This window comes from Macaca mulatta, chromosome 8 (assembly GCF_049350105.2).
Source record: "Macaca mulatta isolate MMU2019108-1 chromosome 8, T2T-MMU8v2.0, whole genome shotgun sequence".
NCBI classification, from domain to species: domain Eukaryota; kingdom Metazoa; phylum Chordata; class Mammalia; order Primates; family Cercopithecidae; genus Macaca; species Macaca mulatta.
In genome coordinates this window covers 152,322,652-152,346,383 of record NC_133413.1, presented here as the reverse complement: position 1 = coordinate 152,346,383, position 23,732 = coordinate 152,322,652, and the positions used below count along the sequence as shown (strand labels likewise).

General features: G+C 55.4%; 1 pseudogene; it reads left to right on the top strand.

Moving 5' to 3' along the window:
* Positions 1 to 22,288: 22,288 nt before the first annotated feature.
* LOC694099 (dnaJ homolog subfamily C member 8 pseudogene) lies at positions 22,289 to 23,078 on the top strand (annotated as a pseudogene).
* The last annotated feature ends 654 nt before the right edge of the window (positions 23,079 to 23,732 follow it).

Here is a 23,732-nt window from a genome sequence, read left to right as displayed (position 1 = left end):
TGGTGGCCCCGGCATACTCTCCTGGAACCCCACCCTGACCTGAGCCAGGCAGGCCTGCTCCTCTCTCTATCCCTGACCCTCACATTTAGGCCCGACAGCCCTTCCCTGCCGGACACCTTCCAGGTGCCGGGATGCAAAGGTGAACAAGATGTACAGGAGCCTTCCCTGCGAAGCTCACTCTCTGGTGAGGGCACCCTCCACACACAAGCCCGCACATGCATATGCACCCACCCGATGTGTGGTGGCACGCTGGAGTCAGTGCCATGATGGCTACTGTGTGGAAGGAGATAGGCTAACAAGGGGGCAGTGGGGAGACCATGCCAAGTTGGACATGGTACAAGGCCTGAAGGCTGGTCTGACCTAGCTATCCCAGAAGCATGGGCCCAGGTCGTGGGGGTGGCATGAGCCAATGCCCCAGGGCAGAGAGGGGCTTGGGCAGAGAAGTGGGTAGAGCCAGGTCCTGGGGGGCTGGTGAGGAGCCTGGGTACAAGTCCAGGGCAGAGGAAGTCATCGATGGCCTGTGTTTCAGAGGACTCTGGCTGCTGCGAGAGCAGGTGGAGTGAGTGAGGGGCCAGCTGGAGATGCTGAGGCTGATGCCACAGCCCCGGGGAGGGGCGTGCATGGAGACGGTGGAGCTGAGAGAACTGGGAAGACAGCAGAGGGACGGGGATTCGCAGGTGGGATGCTAGCGGTGGTAAGGAGAGACGAAACTTGTAAATGCCTGCCCAGGGTCCCCCACAGCAAACCTGAGGCCGGAGTGCGGGCAGATGTTCCTCTCAGGAGGGGTTTCAGAGGCACTGTGGGGTGGGCAAGTGAGACCCCAGAGAGAGAACACAGCACAGAGCCCCGTCACTGGGCTGTCGCCTGTTAGAAGGATCCCCTGTGAGATTGTGGAGAACCGGCCCTGGCACTTCCCCAACAGCGTTCTCAGGCTACCAGCCACTGTCATGTGGGTTAGCACTCTGCCACTTCTGCCCACCCAACCTGGGGAAAACCATGATCAGGAGGCCAGAGAATGTCTCAGGTAGACAGAGGTGGGAGGTGAGGATGCCTCAGGTGGAGAGAGAGAGAGAATTAGGGGGTGAAGATGCCTCAGGTGGAGAGGCAGGAGTCAGCAGGACCTGCAGGTGACCTGGGAGGCTGACAGGATGTAGCTGATCCCAGGAGAACCTCCTTTCATGCCTCACTCATGGCCCTGGGCCTCTGGCCTGAGGCTGAACCTGAGCCCATTTCCTGGCATGGGGAAAGCTGCAGGGGGTACTTTGGAAGGACAGTAAGGAGGGTGGGGTCCATGTTAGCCCCGGGGAGCTGTATTCATCATGGCTCCTCAGAGAGGCAGAACCAATTACATATGGAGAGAGAGACATGTAAGAGGAGGTGTGTCGTGGGAATTGCCTCCCGTGATCGTGGAGGCTGAGGAGGCCCCAATCTGCTATCTGCAGGCTGGAACCCCCAGGAAGCCCTTGGTGGGGTCCAGCTCTGTTCTTGCCACGGATAGTCAGATTCTACCCACCCACTTTGGTGGAGACAGGTCGTCTTCACTCCATCCATGAACACATGCTAATCAGTCTCCTCCGGAATCACCCGCATGATCACAGAAATGACGATTCACCAGCCACTGGGCAGCCCTCAGCCCAGTGAAGGCGAAGCACAAGAGGACCCAGCAGGGCAGCCCAGCCCCGCCATGAGTCAGTCAGCTCTGCACGAAGCCACCCCAAAGAGGCAGCCATTCAATTCGCACCTCATACCTGATGCAAATCCTGTTTCAGGTCGTGGCTCCAGGTCCCTTCCTACCAACAGCTTCCCAAGCTTCTCCCATGTGGAGATCCTGGAGCCTCCAAGGGTGAGCGTGTATGTGAAGGGAGGGACCAGTGAGGCAGGAGAAAGGTCAGGAGTTCCATATGGAGTGCGTCTAGCTTTAAGAGACCTCAGATGCCCCCATGCAGGACAGCTGGGTGACGCATTAGGACAGCTGCTGGTACCACTACGGGCTGGAGTCACCTAGGTAGAGCCCTATGTCTTGCACATGGTCTTTGAATATAAGGTATTAAGAATGTTTCCATTTGGGACATGTTTATACTCAAACATTATTTGAGAATAGTTTATTTGAGTATATTTATACTCAAACATTATCAGAAAGTCAGATTTAGTGACCGGGTATGGTGGCTCATGCCTGTGATCCAGCAATTTGGGAGGCCAAGGCAAGAAGATCACTTGAGACTAGGAGTTTACGACCAGCCTGGACAACATAGCAAGACCCTGACTCTACAAAAATTAAAATTAAAAAATGAGCTGGGTGTGCTGGTGCACACCTGAAATGCCAGCTACCCCTGGGGGGTGAGGCAGGAAGATCGCCTGAGCCCAGGGGTTGGAGATTTTGTTGAGCTGTGATCGCACCGCTACACTCCAGTCTGGGTGACAAAGCAAGACCTTGTCTCTATTTTTTAAAATTAAATTAATTTTTAAAAAGGAGAAATTCAAATTTAACTGGGCATTCGTGTTTTATCTGGTGACCCTGAGGGGATGTCTGTTAGAAGAGTCAGTACAGCATGGAAGACCCCTGTTCTTACAGTGGAAGGGTCTCAGGGCAGGGGTGACTGGGGGGGTGTGGGTGGCTGGGGTGGCTGGGGTTGTGTGGTGACTGGGTGGCTGGGAGGGTGTGGGTGGCTGGGGTGGCTGGGGGGTGTGGGTGGCTGGGGGGTGTGGGTGACTGGGGTGGCTGGGGGGTGTGGGTGACTGGGAGGGTGTGGGTGGCTGGGGTGGCTGGGGGATATGGGTGGCTGGGGTGACTGGGGGAGTGTGGGTGGCTGGGGTGGCTAGGGGGGTGTGGGTGACTTGGGTGGCTGGGGGGTGTGGGTGGCTGGGGTGACTGGGAGGGTGTGGGTGGCTGGGGTGGCTGGGGGGATATGGGTGGCTGGGGTGACTGGGGGAGTGTGGGTGGCTGGGGGGGTGTGGGTGGCTGGGGTGGCTGGGGGGTGTGGGTGGCTGGGGTGTCTGGGGGGGTGTGGGTGACTGGGGTGGCTGGGGTTGTGTGGTGACTGGGTGGCAGGGAGGGTGTGAGTGGCTGGGGTGGCTGGGTGTGTGTGGGTGGCTGGGGTGGCTGGGAGGGTGTGGGTGGCTGGGGTGGCTGGGGGGTGTGGGTGGCTGGGGTGACTGGGAGGGTGTGGGTGGCTGGGGGGATATGGGTGGCTGGGGTGACTGGGGGGGTGTGGGTAACTGGGGTGACTGGGGAGTGTGGGTGACTGGGGTAGTTGGGGGGGTGTGGGTGACTGGGGTAGCTGGGGGGGTGTGGGTGGCTGGGGTGGCTGGGGGGGTGTGGGTGCCAGGCTGCACTGGGCCCTAGAGAGCAGAGCGTGCAATGCCTCCCTGGGTGAGGGGCAGTCATTCGAGACCAGGAGCGAGAGAATGGCAACTCTCAGTGTGTGCTTCGTAAAGATCACTCTGGCCATCGGGGCAGAGAGGAAGAAAGAGTCTGGTTCGGGGGATACGGTCAGGGCAGCCAGGAGGCCAGGGCGGAGGCTGCTGCGCTCCCCGGAGGGGAGAGGGTGGTGGGTGGTGCTGGCGGTGGCAACAGAGAGGCCTTTGCAGGTGGCCTTGACGGAGGAGCAGAGATGAAACAACATTCCTGCTTCAGGCGAGTAGGATCCAGGTTGCACATGAGGAGTGAGGGGCTTCCCCAGGGAAGGGCCTGCTGGCTGAGAGAGGCGGATCTCTGCCCCAGCCAGCGAGTGCTTGCGGGAGGGGCTGCCTGCCTCCCAACAAGAGAGGCAGAGGGTAGAGAAGGAGGGGCTCATCCAGGAGGCCCCCTGCTCCCGGCACAGACAGCTCACCCCTCAGTGTGGCCTGCACCTGCCCCGCTGTCCCGGGGTAGAAGGGAGGTGTGCAGCTCTGAGAAGCCACAACAGCCCCCAGCTCGACAGCCAGGGCCCCGGAGCGGCGCAGTTTCACATTGACGAGATGCGTCCCACTCAGGGTCTTTGTGTGAGCAAAACGTTCTTTTTCTGATTCCATTCTTTTTCATACAAAGAAAAAGTCTCATAAAAGGGCCCAAAGCCACAGCGATTCGTCTCCAACTCATTTCAGAGTTTCAATTATCTAAATTATTGCTTTGCCCTGGCAGAAAGGGAAGAGGCTCTATTTTTAAAGTCACTGGGAGATAAGTGCCGGGTTGCCTCCCCTGTCAACAATGCATAAGAATTTTGATCAGGCGCTCATCACGTTTCAATAGCAACAACAATGGCAGCCACCGGGGTCCCGGGGATTTTATTTTTAGCCTGAAAATCACAAAGGAGGAGCCAGGAGATTTCACACGGCAGCCTGGGCTTTTGAATGTCGCCTCTGCAAGGCCAGCCAAAAATCGTGCTTGGCTCCCTGCGAGCTGGGAGAGTCCGAGTGGGAGGGCCGCTTGGCTCGGAGCGGAAGGAGCAGCCTCTGGCACTGGCTTCGTGCATCCTTTGCGCATCCATCCACGATGCTCCATTAGCTCCTTCGGCAGATGGCCGGGTCCCCGCAGGGAAGGGAGAGCTGGTGCTACGCGGTCTCTGTCGGCAGGGGCGCTAGTTCCCAGCTGAGGGGCAAGGGCCCTGCAGGAGAGAGACAGGGGATGCCAGGAGGCTCAGGGAGACAGGTGGGCCTGACAGTTACCACAGGGGGCTTCTGGAGGAGGCAGCACAGCCTGAGCCTGGGGAAACAAACCTCACCTTGATGGCTGCAGATAAGAGTGGGAAAGGGGAGGGAGGGTGTCCCCGGGTGTGGAGAAGCAAAAGCAAAAACCTGGAGACGGAGAAGAGCAGGGAGCCTGGGTGGGCGGTGAGTGCAGCACAGAAGAGGGAAGGGAGAAGAGATGGGACAGAGGTGGGCATGCACACAGGAGGCGGGCGATTCGGAGGACGGCGGGGGACAAGGAAGGCTCATGAGCAGAGGCGCGGAGGGCTGGTGCTGGGCTGGACCTAGGTCCTGGGGAGGCCAGACTACAGAATGTCCCAGAGACGGTCACTTCCAGGGTTGAGGTCAGCCCTGTGAGTATCTGCCAGCCGGCTGAGGAGCAGTGGGGGAATGAGGTGCTGCCTGGGCCCTGCTCTCTGCGGGTCAGGGGTCTTAGAGACAAGAGGGGCCCTTCCCACTGATTCAGTCAGACCAGGGTTTCACTGGCAGGGCGCTGGGAGGCTCACGGAAGGGCCAGAAAGGCTTGAGGTCCAGGCTGGGCGGCAGGTTAGACGGGGAAGCCACGCAGCCAGATGTGCAGGCACAGCGAGGGCACCACGGCTGCCCTCAGAGGCTGCAGCTCGTACCCTGGCTATTGCCAGCTCAGAACCGCAGCTGTGGGCACTGCCACCGAGACCGGAGCAGCCCGCTCTCCTGGGTCACAGCTTCTCTGGACCTCCGTGTCCTGGGATATTGGTCTGGCTGGTTGAGTCAGGGCCACGTGCCCACATCCTAGCTACAGGGCTGGGAAAGTGATTCCGTGTGTCTGACTTCTATACTAGAAAGAACACAGAGAGGGGTGCAGGTGCCGACAGCCAGAAGACTCCACAGGTGTCAGCTGTGCAGGGTCACAAAGGGGAGCACCGGCTGGTGATAGGGGAAGCTGCTGTGAGCCTGCACAGCGGTCTCTGCAGGGAAGGCCAGGTGCGGGGCAGGCAGGGTGCGCAGACCTGGTTTGGCTCGTTGGAATAATTTTGGTGGGTGAATCATTTCAGTAGGCTCTGGGCAATGTGGGTGGTCAGGTGCTGGTGACTCAGCCTCTTGTAGATACAGCCAGTAGACACACAACTGGCCTTAGGTGATTTAGGGCAGGGGACTAGTGTCCTGGGCTGCGGGGGCCTGATGATGGCAGGTGAGTGGTCTTTGGGCGCTGGGTGGGTCGGCTGCATTGGAACAGCACTCTGCATGGGAGCTTCTATCTCCAGGGAGTGGCCAGCCTCTCCTAGTCAGCCCTGGGAGGGGCAGCCTCTCCTGGTCAGCAAGCTGTCTCCGTCAAAGCGTGGTAAAATATGCAAAATGGAAAGCACAATGCATACAGTGCTTTCCTCTCCAGCCTCTGCTGTTCTTGGGCTGGGCGGGAGATTCCTGTGGGGAAGGAGGCAGCTCTGCCAGGGCTTAAGCCTCAGCTCCCTGTTGGCGGTCTTGTCCTCCTGCCCTCGTGCCTCGTCCTGCCCGTGCTGACAACTTGCTCATGTAATTGCTCCAGGTGCCCGGCCTGGCTGCAGGCCTGTGGACCCAGCTTCCAAGCCTGGAGTCTCTGTCCTTACCTCCTGACCTCCTGGCAGGCTTAGGTCTTACGGACTTGGGAGCACACACCAGGTGCCCAGCCCTGTGGGAACACCCGCCATTGACAGAGCCTGGGGTCTGCTCTTCAGACCCTTACAGCCTGGAGACCCCTTTGTCCCTGGCCCTGGAGTGAGGCTCGGGGTTGAGGACGGCTGAATCGTGGCCTCACTCTTGGGTTCTGGGCCTCTGGGAGGGATACATTCATCCATAGAACCCTAAGTCAAGGTGGGAGGTGCTGTCATTGAGAAAGGCCTCGCAAGCACCGAGTGGCCTTGTTTCCAGTGTGCTGGGAAGCTCGAGGGGTTCCGCCCGAGTCAGGTAGGTGGGGTTGGGAGCAGAGGGAGAGAGAAGCAGATGCTCAGGAGCTGGGCTGAGGCATGCTCAGGAGGGGACTTTAGGGGAGTCAGATTTTGGAGGACAGTGTGGTGGAGAAGAGAGTAATCCTAAAGACTTGGCCTCTTGGGCGCCGGGACCTGCAATTTCAATCTCCTCCCTGCCCACCCAACCTATCCACATGTGACCTCCACACCGGACACTTTCCAGGGACCGCCATGTCCCTAACAAAGCCCTGAACTCAGAGACCCAGAATGCTGACCCCCTCACCTCCCTATGCCTCAGCCTCTTGGGTATGTCCAACTGGATGAGACCCCTGGCAGGCTGGCTGTGGGTGCCGGAGGTCACAGGGCTAAGCCCTGACACGTGGTCCAGCCTGAGTCTGTTCCTTCCAAGAGACTCCAACCTGCCAAGGCCCGGGTCTGGCCTGGCCTGGCCTCTCCGCTGCCTCAGCCTCTCAACTGACAGAACAGAAGGAAGACGTGTTGGGAAATAGCCCAGGGTGCTGGTGCTCCTGCCTCCTGTAGACACAGCCCGTAGATACACAACCTAAAGCAAGACACACACACACACACACACACACACACACACACACACACACAGTTCCTGCCTTGCACCCAGCCAACCTAGGCATTAGGGATCGGGAGAGTCCCATGACTCAGGTCTGAGGCCCTCCGAGGCTTGCAGCCCCTTCCCTGGTGCTTAATGCAAAATCCTCTGCAGACACTTCTGCGTTCTGCATTCTCCATGTCATGGCTCACCTTGCGAGGCACTGCTTGGGCCTGGTCTGCGTCCACTCCCAGGTCGCACCTCATCAACTGTAGGATGATTAGGGAGCATGTGGCATTCTCTCGGTGCCTGCATCAGAGCTGCCTAGTCCCTGGGAGGGCACTGTCCAGGAAGACCTGTCTCCTTGCAGTAGACTGTGAGCAGCCGGCCCTCCCTTGTTTCTTTCGGTGTGAAGATGAACAGCCTGCACGGAGCAACTCCATCACCAAACCTCCCCCGCTCCTCGGAGGATGGAGTCTTTCCTCAGTGCCTCACTTAACAGCCTGCCTGACAAGGAGTGATTGGCCCAATGGGCTAGGAGATTAGCTCATTTTTAGGAGGATTCAGGGTTTCCGTTTATCATGCTCCTCCAGCTGTCCTTCCTGGAGTGATTGATGGGGTGAGGAAGATGAGGGGCTGGTCAGAGGCAGCCGAACCACAGGGAGCTCTCCATTTTCTTCTAGACTTTCCCCACCCTAGCCCAACCCTAGCTGCTCACCATGGATACAGGTCAAGAGAGGGAGGGGTTCAGTTGAGGGTGGGCTGGCCTTGGGGCCAGCGTCCAGGGGAGGGAGCAGGGCAAGATGAGGCTTGCACTGGAGGCAGCCAGGGCTGGGCAGTGTGGCCTCAGAAGCCCTCGAGGAGGTGGTCTTCATGTTGGAGCCCTGGCTCTAGGCATGGGGGTAGCATGCTTGTCTTGCATTTTGAGAAGATCACAGTGAACACAGCATGAAGGGAGGTGGCAGGGGACATACTATGATGCAGGAAGCCAAGTAGGAGATGAGTCCAGGTGACGGGCAAGCTGGGATTGTCGAGGGGACTTAAGAGTGGCTTCCCTGAACCAGGACAGAGCTGTTGATTCATGAAATAGTGGCCCCAGTGCACCACTGGGCTGCAGTGTGCAGCTGTCTACCTCTCTACTCATGTTAGATGTAATTCACAGAGCTGGAAACAAGAAGGGTTTTCTGGCCTGCTCAACCCTATGTTGAAAATGATACTTAGCATAGTGAAAACATGGAGTTTTGGTATTAAACATGGTTGAATCTCACTTTTTCTTTTTTGGAAGATCTTGGACATGTTAGGTGAGACCCTGGACTCGCCTAAGCTTTTATACCCACTTCTGGCCCAGACAGCTCCTAAAACACACCCCTGCCTCATAAGGCTACAGATACTGCCTGCCTGTCTCAACAGGTTAAGTAACAGCCCCACTCCGCAGTCTGGACATTAGCATAGGCTGGGGGACTAGACCTTCCACACTCCTGACCTGCAGATGAACATTACTGATGAGGAGGTCAACCCAAGATGCTAGGCCTTTCACAAGAAATCAACGGACAATGGCTTTGAACTATGGATGATCAATATGGACTGTGGATGGCCAATATGGACTACAGATGGCCAATGTGAACTGTGGATTGTTAACGTGGTCTATGGATGATCAAAATGGTCTATGGTTGGTCAGTGTGGACTGTGGATGGTCAGTGGGGACTATGGGTGGTCAGTGTGGTCTATGGATGGTCAGTGTGGACTGTGGGTGGTCAGTGTGGTCTATGGGTGGTCAGTGTGGACTATGAATGGTCAGTGTGGTCTATGGATGGTCAGTGTGGACTATGGACGATCAGTGTGGACTATGGACGGTCAATGTGGACTATGGATGGTCATTGTGGACTATGGACGATCAATGCAGACTATGGTTGGCCAACGTGAAGGGAGAATTCAGTCCCTGCCAGAGTAGAGAGTTGAGTCTTGTGACCCTCAGGATGGATTCAGCACCAGAGTATGAGAATGTAGTAAGATAGACTTGGTCACAATATATAGGAGAGCTGCCTAGCACAAGATCCATGTTCAATCATAGGGCTAGCTCAAAGGTACTGAGGTCCCTGTTACTGGAGGTGTTCAAGCAGAAGCTATATAAACAGAAGGTTGCTGAAGACATTCTTGTACAGTAAAAACAAAAAACAAAACAAAACAAAAAAACGTTGAATGAAAATCTAATCCAACCTCCAACATCTCTTCCAGTTCCAAGTTTAAAAAATTTTTCTTGATCTTTGCAGGATCCTCTCCACTTGCCCATCCCTCTGGTGCCCCTAGTTTCTGTCTTTAGTCTTTCTCCCTTCCCCTCCCTCCCCTCCTCCACTCCTCTCTTCTCTTCACCTCTCTATCTGCTCATTTTGGCACCATCTTATCCACAGACTCAGTTAACCTGTTTGTTGAAGATTCTTACCTGCCCTTTTAGCTTCTCTTTTAACTTGTGTCTGTCCCAGCCCGTAGCCAATTGCCTTTGGAGCATCTTCTCTTGGGCATTACAATGGTGACAGAGGTCAGTGTGTCCAAACTGAGTTATGGGTCCCTCTAAGTCTTCTCCTCTCCCAGAGGCACAGTCTCTGTGAAAGACCCTTCTATAGATCCAGTGTCATGGCTGGCTCTGTGCTGTGTCTCACCCACCCTCTTGGCCTCGCAAGTTCTCTTTCTGGATGTCTACTCTGACTCCCCCAAACTCACCAGCGCCACTTCCTGTAATGCTTGTTCCTCTGAACACATCACACCTCTGCCTCAGGAGGTCTGGCTTCCCATAGCCCAAGGAGGAAGCCCAACATCTTCACTTTCAAATATGGTCTTTTGCCTTTACTGACTTTTCTCCTCTCTGTTGGCAGACAGCCAACATCCTCTCTGCCCCATGAGGCCCTCACCCCAGCTTTCCTGGACAGCATGGGGTCCCAGGGGTACTGTGGTCCCTCATTTCTATGGCTCCTTTGCAAGTTCTGTTACCTCTGCTTCTGGTGCCACCGCTCCAGGAATCCATCCTTCCTCCAGCCTTGATAAGTGGCTGCTCATGCTTCCAAGTTCGTCTGAAGCAGCATCTTCTCCCCAGGCCTTTCCTGCACACGCTCCGTCCAGCCCCACGCTGTGCTCTCTGCTTCTTCTGAAGTTCCCTCTGCCCCCTTCTGCCTGTAGTGCGATGATGGCTCAGCACTCTGACCTGGACTCTGGGGGAGAGGAGGGGCCTGACCACCTCCAGCCAGCACCATGTTCCAACTCAGTTTACCCAAGGCCCCTTCCTCGGAGGAGGCACCTGTCTGCTTTCCCAGCCCTGTGGCAGGTGTGCTGCCCCACAAGACCTCATAGGAAGGGTGGCCATGGCTTCCTGCCTGAAGCCAGTGTCCTATAGTGGCACCATAGTCCTGCCATCACTTCTAGCAAGTGGTGGGCCTCAGGATCATGGAAGAAACATCTGTTCCTCTTAAGAGGCCACCGAGAGAAGCATCGCTCCTGCATCTCTGTTTTGTGCCTGTAGCCAGGTCTCAGGGCATTCCCTGCACCCAAGCCCAGTGTTCCAAGGGGGTTCACATTTCTGTCTGTCTATGGCCCACCCTACCAGGCAACAAAGCAGAGCCATGAGAGTCTCCAGATTACACCAAGCCACCGGATGAATGGGCTCCATGTCCACACAAGCCAAGTGCGGGCAGAGCTGCAGACCACAAGAGAAAGGAACAGCTGGATCAGCACAGGACCAAGTGGCCTCTGTCATTGCCGTTGAGAGGTGTGGACTAGGAGGGCACACATTGCAGTGTGTGGAAGCCAGGTCAGGTGCCTCTGAAGGCTTCTCCGAGGGCTCTGTGGGCCCTACTCCCAGGCAGGGACTCAGGGGCTGTGAGGTGCCGTGGGACTGACGTCCTGGGTGGAGGCTGCCTCTGCGTGGCTCCTGCTGCTGCACTCACAGCATAGCTGAAATCATAACCACCGCCTTGGGGGGTAAGTTGTGTGCCACTTAGCTCCCATCCCAGGCACACAGGTGGTGGACAGCCAAGACCTGCATCTTTCCCTCAGTCCCTGGCGCAAGAGCAGGCACTGGCGGGGAGTGTTCCAGTGGTTCTCCTGGCATAGGAGAGTCAGGGCCGTGGGATTCTGCTTCATCACACGAGGTGCATGTTGGGTGCAGTGCACATGCCATGGCATCTGAGCTCACCCCAAGCTGTGCCTCCAGGAGGAGCCTGGTGCCAAGTAAAGAATGTGCCCAGGTGCGTGGCGGGACACAGCACCCTCAGGTGGGCAGCATCGCCCGCTCATGCAGCATCTGCAGGCTGAAGAAGGGTTTTGACTCAGCCTTGAGCTGTGACCTTGGGTGAGTCACAAGGCTCTCCACGTTTCCGGTCCTCATCAGCAAGGAGAGGCTAGTGACGCCATCCTCCCATGCGCTACAGATGCCCTGCCGTGGGGTCCTCGCCACAGCCCTGGAGGAGGGGGCAGGAGCCTTGATGCCCACCTGCCTTGGCAGACATGCAGATGGCTGAGAGGGCTAAGGGCCCAGGGCTAAGGGCAGTGTTAGGGAGCAGTTACTGGGGTGCTCCTGGGGTCTCTGCCTGGGCCTCCTTGCGTCCTCAGCCTCTCTGTGCGTAGCTCCCTCTTGGGTCAAATAAGGGCATCCTGCCCCAAAGGCCTCCTCAGGAGGGTGCTGTGAGATGAAAGGGGAAACATGATCCCAAAAGGGCTTCAAGGGAGTCACCAGGGTGCTGGGCCACTGCCTTCAGCTCCGCAAGTCTAGGCGAGGGCATTGTGATGACCAAGCAGGGCTGCAGCCGGAGATGGCTCAGCCCAGGCGGAATGGGTGTCTGCAATGGAATACACTTAGAAGTGGCTGGCAGGGAAAAATCGGGGCTGCCAGAGCACTGTGAACCTAAATGCAGGTCTCCTTGCCCCAGGCCTGGCCTTTCCTCACCTCTGCTGAGGGCAGGGCCTGCTGCCAGAGTGGCCCCCACTCCAGGGTACACAAGGGCTGAGCCCTGAGGGAGCAGCTGGTGCACAGGATGCTTGGCTGCTGCATGGGGCAGAGGGTGGAGGGGTGCGCTTATATCAACCAGGGACAGCCGAGCCAGACAGTGCTGGCTCTCGGCTGCACAGGAAGCACAGGCTTTGCAGCCAGATAGGCTGGAAGGAGCTGAAATCCTGTCTGTGGCTTCCGAGCTGTGAGACCCTGGGTGTGTCTTCGGCCTTTATGATTGCAAGGAGCATGCCTTTCCCCATTGGGTTGTGTGCAGCTGTGAATTGCAGAGCAGAGATCAACTAAACACGCAGGCTGTGTTCATTGACTCTGAGATGCTGCAGATGCACTGATATTTTAGGTATTCCTAAAAAGAAACAAACCTGATGGTTACGTGGTAAGGCAGCATTGATTGTGAGCTGTATCCTGGTTTCCGAGCTGTTCAGATGTGAACAGATATGTTCATCGCCGGCGGAGAGGACACTCCAGAATATTCATTCCCAAAGCAGGATTCACATTTCTGAGAGGACTTGATGGGAACATGGAGCAAATATGCCAGAAATGGGACTGCAGGGTGAGGCTCCCGGGAGACGGACTTGCTCAGTGTGAAGAAGCAGCCTCTGGGAGTCAGAGGAGTTTTTTCTGTTTTGTTTTGTTTTGTTTTGTTTTGTTTTGTTTTGTTTTTGAGATGGAGTCTCGCTCTGTCGCCCAGGCTGGAGTGCAGTGGCCGGATCTCAGTTCACTGCAAGCTCCGCCTCCCAGGTTTATGCCATTCTCCTGCCTCAGCCTCCGGAGTAGCTGGGACTATAGGTGCCGCCACCACACCTGGCTAATTTTTTTGTATTTTTAGTAGAGACGGGGTTTCACCGTGTTAGCCAGGACGGTCTCGATCTCCTGATCTCGTGATCCGCCCGTCTCGGCCTCCCAAAGTGCTGGGATTACAGGCTTGAGCCACCGCACCCGGCTTATCAGAGGTGTTTCACAGTGAAACGGCTGCTTTGCAAGGAAGTGAGCTCCCCAAACCCTGGGAATATTCAATCCAGACTCAGTGGGGTCCAGAGAACTCAAGAACTGGCCAGAGACTGCCCTGAATGCCAGCTAGTGTCCTTTTCCATCCGAGACTCACTTCTGTAGACGTGAACCTGAGCTTACAGAGGTGGGTGGATCAGATGGCCTCTCCAAGTGCCTTCTAGCTGTAAGTGCCCAGGGCCTCAGGCTGCCCTTCAGCATTCCTGTCTTGCTGTTAGCTGGTATTTTGACTTAGGAAATGGGTGGTTAATGAAAAAGAGACATAGGAGCTTCCTGAGGTGGGACTGAGGTTACTGCCTGCCCAAGGAAGACAGCTGCTAATTACCAGCTCCAGCTGGCAGCCCAGGGGGGACCATGCTGAAGGCAGAGAGACGGACGGAGGGGAGGACCCAGAGAAGGGAGGTTCTGCCCTGGAGCCTTCCGGACTCCAGCCCTGGCCCTGGGGAGGCCCCGAGTGATGGGTGGGGAACCAAGGCCACCCTCCCTGCTGTGCCGTTCTTGAGCAGGCCCGGGTGAGGCTATCAATAGAGCTGTTGGGTCCATCAAGATCACCAGCTCCATGCTGTCCATGACCTTCAGCTGACCTTGACTGCCACCTTTGACCAGCACACGTGTCGTCCCCACACACGGCTTCTGTCCACTTGGCCAATCACCCTTCTCTGACTCCCGTCTGCATCGGGAGCTTATTCCTGTTGAGCTCTTGTCACCATTCCTGCAGACAGGCAGCAGATGGCTGCCATGATTCCATTTCCAGTCCCTGCTGGGGGCCAGTGCCTTGCGAGGCAGGCCATGAAGGCTGTCCCACTTACGCTCGGGATAGCACAGTGAGGGGGCTACGACAATTCTCACTGTGCAAACGAGGAAGCCGGGCTTGGGAGTTAAACAGCAGGCCCATGTCATCGGCAGAAGTTCCCAGAGACTTGGGTGGCCGGGTCTGCAGCTCTAGGGGTTAAACAGCAGGCCCGTGTCCATTGGCAGAAGTCCCTAGAGCCTGGGGTGGCTGGGTCTGCGGCTCCCTGGCTGGGTGCTGTGCCATGCTGCCTTCCTCTGGGGTCCCGGTGCCTCTGGGAACCCCACCCCTCTTGACACCCCTGTCCTGGCCACACTAAGCTTCATCTTCCTCCTCTCAGCCAAGAGCACTTGGAACCTGGGCCAGGTCCTCAGCGAGCCTGGCCTCACCCCAAGGCAGGCTCCGAGTGTGCGGGACTCCCCTGCCCTCCCTGCCCCAGAGCTACAGCCCTCCTACTGCCCTGGAAGGTGGCACCACCTGAGGGACATTCTGCCCTCCCTGCCCCGGGGTCTCCCATCAGGGTTCGCTCTGCCTAATTCCCAGACCTGCAGCCTTGCTCCCTCAGACGCCACCTTCCGCTTGCTCTACTGGAGTCTGTCCAGCACCTGCGCCGGGTGCTCACCTCCCCACTCCACCTGCCTGGAGAGCACCCAGCACGGACTCCCCCCACTCATTCTTCCCCATCCAGCTTGATTCTATGGGGTCCCACTGTGCAGACACCCCAAACACCTCAGGCGCGAGTGCATGCTGCCAACCTTGGTGAGGTCACATTTCAGTGGCCAGGAAGTTTCCTCTCGACCTCAAATCACTCCCTCACCTCAAAGGTCCCAAAACCTTCACCTGATAGGAGGCAAGGGGGAGCCCAACCCCCAGCCACCCTCGATCCTCCAGTATCGGCCCCTTGGGGCTGTTGGGGCACAGAGCTGTCTCTCGGCTGCGGAGGCCGGAAGCGCAGTGGGACATCAGTAAGGCATCACTCAACCTCAGCCTCTGCTGTCACAGGGCGTCTCCCTGGGTCTCTGTTTTCTCTTCTTACAAGGACACCAGCCACTGGATTTAGGACCCACCTTGGTCTGGTATGGATTCATCTTGTCTAATTACATATGTAAAAACCCCATTTCCAAATAAGATTCCATTCTGAAGTTGGTGGTGGACATGAATCTTTGGGGACACTCTTCTATCCGGGACACCCTCAAGTAGCTCTGCCCTCCTGGGTTCTCTCCAGCTCCTTCTCCCACAGTCACTGTGTCCTCTCATGTGCACACTCAAGGACCCAGTTCCTTACTGTGCCTCAAATCAGCCCCCACAGCCCAGCTTAGGGGTGCCTTTGCTCCATCCTTGAGGGTGTGAGGCCTTGGAGCCACCAGGACTCAGGGCCCCAGAATTATGTCCAAGAAATACCCAGAAAAGAGAACTAGCGACACTGGTGTCACCCCTGAGAGCTGACTTCAGGTGTGTGAGGAGGGGGCTGCCTGCCTTCGGGCTGTCTGACAATGGACAACCACAGACGGACATTAAAGAAAGGGCTCAGTGACCTGAGAATCTGCAGGAAGTGCACTCAGCTACCTGGGAGACTCCATTACCTCTTCAAACTGGGAAGTCCCTGGAATCCCCATCCCCACCTCCCCACCCCCCCGCCTGAAAGGTGTGATTGTGATTACTGTCATCTGCATTAGCAACAGTAGCCTGGCACTTCATGTCCCTTTATTCTTCTCCAAGCCCCTCTTCTCACCAGTGGCCTCCCGTGGTCCTCCCAGGGCTGGGAGGGTGGCAGTGTGGGAGTCATTGCTCTCCCTTTCAGAAGACACTGCCAGAGGGCACCTTCCTCCAGCTGCCACCAGTTGTGGGCTGTTCTCTCCCAGGAGGCACCAGTTCCCAGCAGACAGTGCCGTCCTTCCTATCAGCATCCCCGGCTCCTGGGCTGGTGGTGCCGAAGGGAGGAGTCTTGTCGCCTGGCCTCACTGAAAGCTGGTGACGGAGCTGAGTCTCTCGTCTCTTAGTCCAGAATCTTCTAAGCCTTGCTATTGGCTTTCCTTGTTCCTTATTTTGGAGAAGGGACTTACAGCCAAAAGCCACTCTGATCTGTTGAGGGGAAATGGAAGCACCATGGTTCGGGCAGGATGGGGGCTGCCTCGCCCAAAATCCCCCGACACAAACCCCTTCTCAGGGGTGGTAGGGCAGCCTCAGGGGCAAGGAGCCCTACGGGGCATTGGAATAGAGCCTTCTGGGTGAGAGAAACCTTCCCCTAACATCCCAGAGAGGTACTGCCCCATGCACAGGGGGCCTGCATCTGCTCCTGGTGACCCTGTCCTCCTCCTCCCCAAAGAGGCAACCCCTTTGGAAGCCCCTTTCTCAGTCGCCCCTTGAGTCTCTGTGTGCCTACAACCCCATAATACACATCTGGATGGGTTCTCGGAGACCCCACCCTTCACCCGCCTAGCTCCCCCGACTCTGCAGATTCTAATGCCATACAGTGCTTTGAGGCGCTCTGGAGGCTCTCATGCCCAGCCCCAGCCGGCACCTGCTTGCAGTGGGTCTAATGAGGAGGGGCTCCTGGCCACTGGTCCCAGGGGAGTCTTTGAAAGGACCAGCCTCCCGTGTCAGCAAGGCAGCTGTCTCCCAGTACCCCAGGGTGTGGGAGAGGCTCTGAGCCCCCCAAGGGTTCCCCCTGGAGAGGAAGGAGAGGCTCCAGCAAATGGGTGGGATTATATGAGCCCTTTGGGGCAGCCCCAGGCCAAATCTCAGCTTGGGCACTTGGTGGACTGGCAATCCTGTAGTTACCTGGGTGTCCTAAGCCTCCGTTTCCACCTGGTAATGGGAACACCAATTGTTCTCAGCTCTTTATTTCATGTTCTCTTTTGAAACCTACTGTGTCTCAGGCACTGGGACACTGGACCTAGGAGCCTAGGACTTGTGGTAGGATCTGCAGGCATGAGTGTGGGTGGGAGCTCGCACTGTCTCTGGGATGGGAACGGGCACGGTAGGAAATTGTGCCTGTAGTTCTTAGCAGCAGCGTTGCAGAGAAGGCTGGTGTGCGCGGGAGTAGCCCTTCTGGATTCTCCAACCGTGAAGATGATGACAGCAACAGTAACAGCATCATCCACAACAATGATGGAGACAGCAGCAGCCCTCGACACTGGGCCCTGCAACAGGCGGGTGCCTCCACTGCTCTCATGTCACCCTTGACAACTCTGGGATAGAGACACCAACATGAAGCCTTTTCACAGGGAAGTAAACTCATGCCTGGGGATGTGCGGGAGCGCTCAGGCGTCTGCCCCAAACCCCAACCTCCTATGTCTGCAATAGAGGCACCAGGCACTCACCAGGTGGGACTTGGGCAGCCCACCCACAGTGGTGGGAGCTCTGAGACCCGGCTTCCTCTCCTGTAGACCGGCGCCCCTGGCTGCCCACCCCCCTGAGAAACAGAGGGCTTCCTTAAACACCCGTCATGCTTCTGTGGGGTGGGGGCATCGTGGGCCTTCGCTCCCCAAGCTTTAGAAGGCCACCCATGAGCATGAAAACAGGACCCCCAGCCCAGATGACGCCACCTGCAGGCACACACGAACACACGAACACACGTGTGGGCTTGCACATGTATGCATGCTATGCTACTCTTGGTCACGGGACCACATGAGCTTCTTTTTTGCCTTGAGCAAAGCTGAAGGCCGAGGAGAGGAAATGAGGTGGCACAGGAAAGCGTTTTTCCCGGTAATCACCCCACCTTGTGTAATGTAATGAGCCGTGGAGGGGCCCGGATGGAACATTTAGGTGGAGTTATTGAATGTTTCCTCGTAGTTCACTCAGTCGTAGGAATTAATTGATTTACGGGATGGAAGAGTGAGCATGTGTGTCTTTGTTAATATGGTTTTCCTTCATGTGAAAGCAGAGAGGCTGGGCCGCCGGCTGGCCTGGGCCTCACCTGCTTTCAGACTGGCCAGGCCCACAGAGCAGAGCCAGACGGGTGCCGGCAGGCATCACCCTCTGAGATTAAAAGCTGAGAAGCCACCCAGAGGGTGTGGGAAGGTGGTGCGCACATGTGAGCACAGACACCTGTGAGCTCAGGCACGTGTGAGAGCAGGCATCCGTGAGCACAGGCACCTGTGAGCATAGGCACCTGTGAGCTCAGGCACGTGTCAGAGCAGGCACCGTGAGCACAGGCACCTGTGAGCATAGGCACCTGTGAGCTCAGGCACGTGTCAGAGCAGGCACCGTGAGCACAGGCACCTGTGAGCATAGGCACCTGTGAGCTCAGGCACGTGTCAGAGCAGGCACCGTGAGCACAGGCACCTGTGAGCATAGGCACCTGTGAGCGTAGACACCTGTGAGCTCAGGCACGTGTGAGAGCAGGCATCCGTGAGCGCAGGCACCGTGAGCGCAGGCATGTGTGAGGTAAGTACAATCTCTTGCTCACTCTCCCTAAGTGAGTGATGCCTTCTGTCACGGGGATGATGCAATAAGAAGGCCCCCACCAGATGCAGCCCTCTGACCTTGGACATCCCAGCCTCCAGAACTGTAAGAAATCAATCTGTATTCTTTCGGAAGTACTCAGTCTGTGGTATTCTGTGATAGCAGCATAAAATGAACTAAGACAGATCCATGATGTAACAAATGAGGCCAGAATGGAATGTCACATCCCAGCACAAAACCTGACAATCCCATTGGATTCCATCAATAAGCCCCTCCCGAGTCAAGCAGGGGCCTGACACAGCATGAGCCGGGGTGACATGGCCCTGCCTGCTGGAGACATGTGGCTATCCCATTGCCCAGGACACCCTGGCTGGTGGCAGGGGGATGTGGGAGAAAAGCCTTCTTCCCTCCTCTTTCCCATCCAGAGTAACACTGGTCAGAGTCCTGGCTAGCTCTCAGTCTACCGGGAAACCAGGTCCTTTCTCCTAGAATTCCCTGCGGCGATGGGAGCTGCCACCCCTGTTCCAGGGAAGGGGAGTCAAGGCAGTGTGGTGTGAACAGGTTCTTCTGTGGTTGTGGTTCTGAAACACACACATGTGGGCACTAAGCCTCACCTGGCCACATTCTGGCCACAACTATCGCCTTCTTTTCTCTGAACCTCAGTTTCCCCTCCTAGATGCCACCTCCAGAGAACTAAATAAACCACTGTGAATGAAATTCTATTTCAGTGCCCCTGGCACAGTGGCACCCAAAAGTCCCTGCTCCCTGCTCTGCCTTCCTCCCAACCCAAGGGAGCCCCATCTTCCAAATGGCCACACTCAGAAGAACGTGTCCACAGGAGGATACCCCTTATTTCAGCTTGCGCCAGTCTGCCTTCCTGCACACCTGAGCGTGCTGGCCCAGGGCCTGTGCTGCAGCCTCAATCCTTTCCCACTCCTCTGTCTCCACGTTTGCTGGTTATGTTGCTCTCTCTTCTGGTTGGCAGATTAAATGAAGGGAGATTTGCATAGCAATAAAAAGGTAATTAAAATCACGAACACATGAAAAGGCCATTATGAGATTCCTTGGGAAAGATGCCTCCACTGGTCAGGAAAGATACAGTAAGAGGGTGGGGGTGGAAAACCAATTAACCAAGCCTGTTAGCCGCCCATTATCAGCGCTGGGACTGCAAATATAAATATTAATTGCTGCAGGGCCAAATTGTTAACAGACAACCAAACTCATAAATATCTCGCGCACAACTAATGGTGCCGAAGTGCATCACCATGGTGGGGCTTTGAAGAGCTCGGGGTGGATACTGAGGGGGAAGCGGGTGCGGCCACCACGGGTCTCCTGCTTCACATACGCTCATTGCAGACGCAACTGCACTCCCTGATAAGCATCGATTGCATTTCGAGGTCTGAATTATGATGTGTCAGGTGATCGGTTTATTCATTATTTACAACCACTTAGAAAGAATATGTGCGTGTCCATATACATACATATATATGGACATACATGCTAATAAAACTAATACACCCATCAAGTTATTGTGCAATCGATAATTAAATTAGAGCTCTCTTGACCAGCAGGAATCCTGGGGTGATCTCCTTTCTGAAGACAGTGGCTTCTTGTGTAACAACGTCAATAAATGACACCCCGTTGGCCATAAACGGGCACTCGGAGCTCAGAAACAAAGGCCCCTGCTGTGGTTTCTCACAGCCTGGGCGCTCCCAGGCATCCTACTGAGAGGTATAATGGCCCCTGCCCCCTGCGGTGATTCCACTCTGGAAAGCAACGGTGATATCCCAGAGGCCACCCCTGTTCCAGAGAGAGGCTCTTTCCGTCCCAGGGGAAGACCTGCCCAGCCGAATGGAGCACTGTCTGTGGGAGGTCGGAATTCAGGCCAGCTCCCTCTTTCCCGTCTCAGCCTTGCCAGTTGTGCCCGTGGACTCAGATCTGCCCAGATGCCACTCCCAGACAGGAGGAGCCACCGCGGGGTCTGTGTCTCAGGGTCCAGGAAGCGTAAAATCCATGGCACGTTCATGTAGCCAGGGCTGTGCTCCATGAAGCCCAGGGAGTGCTCGGTCCCCGGAGAGACCTAAGCTAGACCCCCTCCCAGTCCTGCGCTGCTTGGATCATTCATTTATTCACTCATTCACTTCTTCCTTTCACGACTTGGTCTTCGAGTGACCATTTCCCCAGGGTCCGCCCTGCAGACTGCGGGCAATTGCTGAGGGGTGTGAGATGAGTTAGGAGAGTCCCCAGCATCCCAGGCTTCGCTACCAAATGTCAGGATGCCTGTTTTCTCGTCCGTTCTTCCTCTGTCCCTCTGCTGTGCTCTCTCTCCTTCCTTTCCTTCTTTCTCTCAACAAGTGTTATGGACCAAGCACTGCTTGTGGAGCTAAGCATGGAAGAGTCAACAAGACAGAGTCTGCTCTCTCCAAGCCTGCGTTCAGCGGGAAGAGCAGACAATAAATAGAGAACATGTCAAGTGGTGACAAGTGCCATAAGACAAAGAGAATGATTGTAGAAGTGCTGTTCTCTGATAACTATGAGCCGAAAGGCCAGGAGGAGGTGAGGGCCACAGGGAGGAGGCCCCCGTGGGCTGTGGCTGGGAGGAGTGGGTTGTGGTTGGGGGGCAGCGTGCTGAAGAGACTGCAGGGGCGGTGTTTCATATCACGCAGGCCTTTCTAGGCCATCATGAAGACTTGGCCTGTGTTCTATGTGGGGCGGGGCCCTTGGAAGGCGTGAGCGTGACGCAACTGTGCTTTCATGAGACCATCCTTGATGCTGCGTTCAAACTAGTCTGGAGAGGTGGGACAGTCAGAGACAGAGAGCAAAGGGAAGACACAGAGAGGGAGGGCGAGAGACGGAGACAGAGAAAGGAAGCGAGCGAACACAGGAGACAGCACAACAATGCCAGTGAAATGCGGGTGTGTTTGGAGAGAAACGTGTTAGTGTGGAGGTGATGGGAAGTGTCTGGACACTTAAATATGTTTTGAAAACAGAGGCCATGGGTTTTTCCTTTGAATTGGATATAATTGGTGTGATATGAAGAGAGGAGTTAAGAATCTCTCCAAGGTCTTTAACGTGAGGACATGTGGAAAAGAATTGTCCTTTACAAGATGGGGAAGAGCACCCTAATTCGGGGAGGGGAGGAATGTTTGGTTTTGGCCACATTGCGCTTGGCGGGTATTTAGACATCTAAGTGCTGTTTTGGTTAGACGTTGGATATATAAATCTGGAGTTTAGAGAAGAATTCAGGCTGAGACAATTGGTTTACTTGGGAAGAGAACTGAGAGAAAAAGCCTGCCCTGACTCCACATCCCAGGAGAACTCCAGGTTCTGGAAGTCGGGACGCTGAGGAACCGCAGCAAAGGACACCGAGAAGGAGGGCCTGGGGGATGGAGGAGAACCGGGAGCTGGGGTGTCTGGGAGGAATGCTTCAGAGAAGCGGCAAGGGGCCTCTGGGCACTGAGAAGTAGGGCCTGGGGGTGGGGAGAACCAGGAGCTGGGGCGTCCGGGAGGAATGCTTCAGAGACATGGCAAGGGGCCTCTGGCCAAATACGGATAACAGGTCGAGTTAGATAAGAGTTGAGAAATGGCTGCTGACAAGCGCTGCTGAGGTCAGATGTGGGAACACTCTGACCGGAGCAATGAAGGCGTTGACAGAAGGAGAAGGAAGCCACATGGACAGATGATGTGCTGGAGGGGTCTTCTGTAAAGGGGAGGAGAGGGAAGGACAGTTGCTTTGAGGAATTCAGGGTCGGTTTATGTGTGCACACACACCCACACCCACACACACGCACCCACATACACGGAAGGTATTTATACATACTTCATATACACACACTTATGCATATATATATTTGCAAGAAGATATGCACATTTCGTATGTATGCAAGATATTTATAGCAGAATTTTATAATCCCATAAGGTGGGGAAATTTGATGATGCAGGGGACAGAGGCAAGATACTGTCTGGAATGGCAGCTTCAGGAGAGAGCAGGACCCCACGGCACCACAGAGGAAGCATTTATGACCTTCGACAGTGAGGTGAAACAAATAGAGAAGAGAGACTTGGTTCTAACATCCAAAAATCGGATTGGAAGATCGACAGTCGTGTTTCCTCTTACTTCAATCTGAACCCGTCTGAGGTTCTTCAGATAGATCCTGAAGTTACAGATGAGAAAATAAAAAAGAGGCTTCGGCAGTTATCCATATTGGTGCATCCTGACAAAAATTGAGATGATGTTGACAGCACAAAAGGCTTTTGAAGCTGCGGACAAAGCTTGCAAGTTGCTACTGGACCAGGAGCAAAAGAAGACGGTCCTGGATATAATTCAGGCAGGAAAGGAATTCGTGGAACAGTGTGAAAGAGTGAAAAAAAAAAAAAAAACAATTAAACAAGGAAGGAAAACCTACGAGTTTAGCAGAGGATGATCCTGAGCTGTTCAAACAAGCTGTATATATACAGACAATGAAACTCTTTGCTGAGCAGGAAATTAAAAGGAAAGAGAGAGAAGCCAAAGAGATGCATGAAAGGAAACGACAAAGGGAAGAAGACATGGAAGCTCAAGAAAAAGCCAAATGAGAAAGAGGGCGGCAGAAAAACTTTGAAGAAAGTCGAGATGGTCGTGTGGACAGCTGGCGAAACTTCCAAGCCAATACAAAGCGGAAGAAAGGGAATAAAAATCAGACCTTCCTGAGACCACCAAAAGTAAAAATGGAGCCTCGTGAATGACCACCCAGGGTCACAGCACGGAACCTTCCCCCTGCTGTCTCCCCTCCTGCTTCGAAGACTCATTCTTTCCTCCCACATCCACCCCAACATAGAGGAGCATTTGCTTTTTACTCCATTTTGTTTTCAATACAATTTAATATCGAACAGAGCAATTCTTTTGTGCATTGAAATGAGGGGCTTGGTTTAAACAAAAGACCTTCCCCTCTCCCTACCCCTAGAACCTCGAGAATTGGAAGGTGCTGCGTCCTCTTCCCACAGCCTGTAACTTAATGTTCTTTTCTTCATTGAGTTGTGATGGTTAGAGACTTCGTGGATAGCGTGTGGAAATCATCCAATTAAACATATTGCTTAAAATGGCATTGCTGTGACTTCAGAGACAAGCCTGGAAGGGGCACCTCGGGAAGCCGCTTTGCTTCAGTTGCTCACTTCTGGGTGTGCTCCCTTCAAAGCCCCAGATGAGACAGGAAACACCGCGGCCCTGACGCCCTATGGTGTTCGGCATGTGCTCTCCCATCTACTGACCTATCAGCCTGGCATGAGGCACACGCCGCCCAAACCTTTCACTTTCCGAGGAGCTAGCCATCCTCCACCCTGTACCATGCTGTCCTAGCCTGCCAGCATTTGTTAGTGGTGATATTCTTTATGTATAATAAA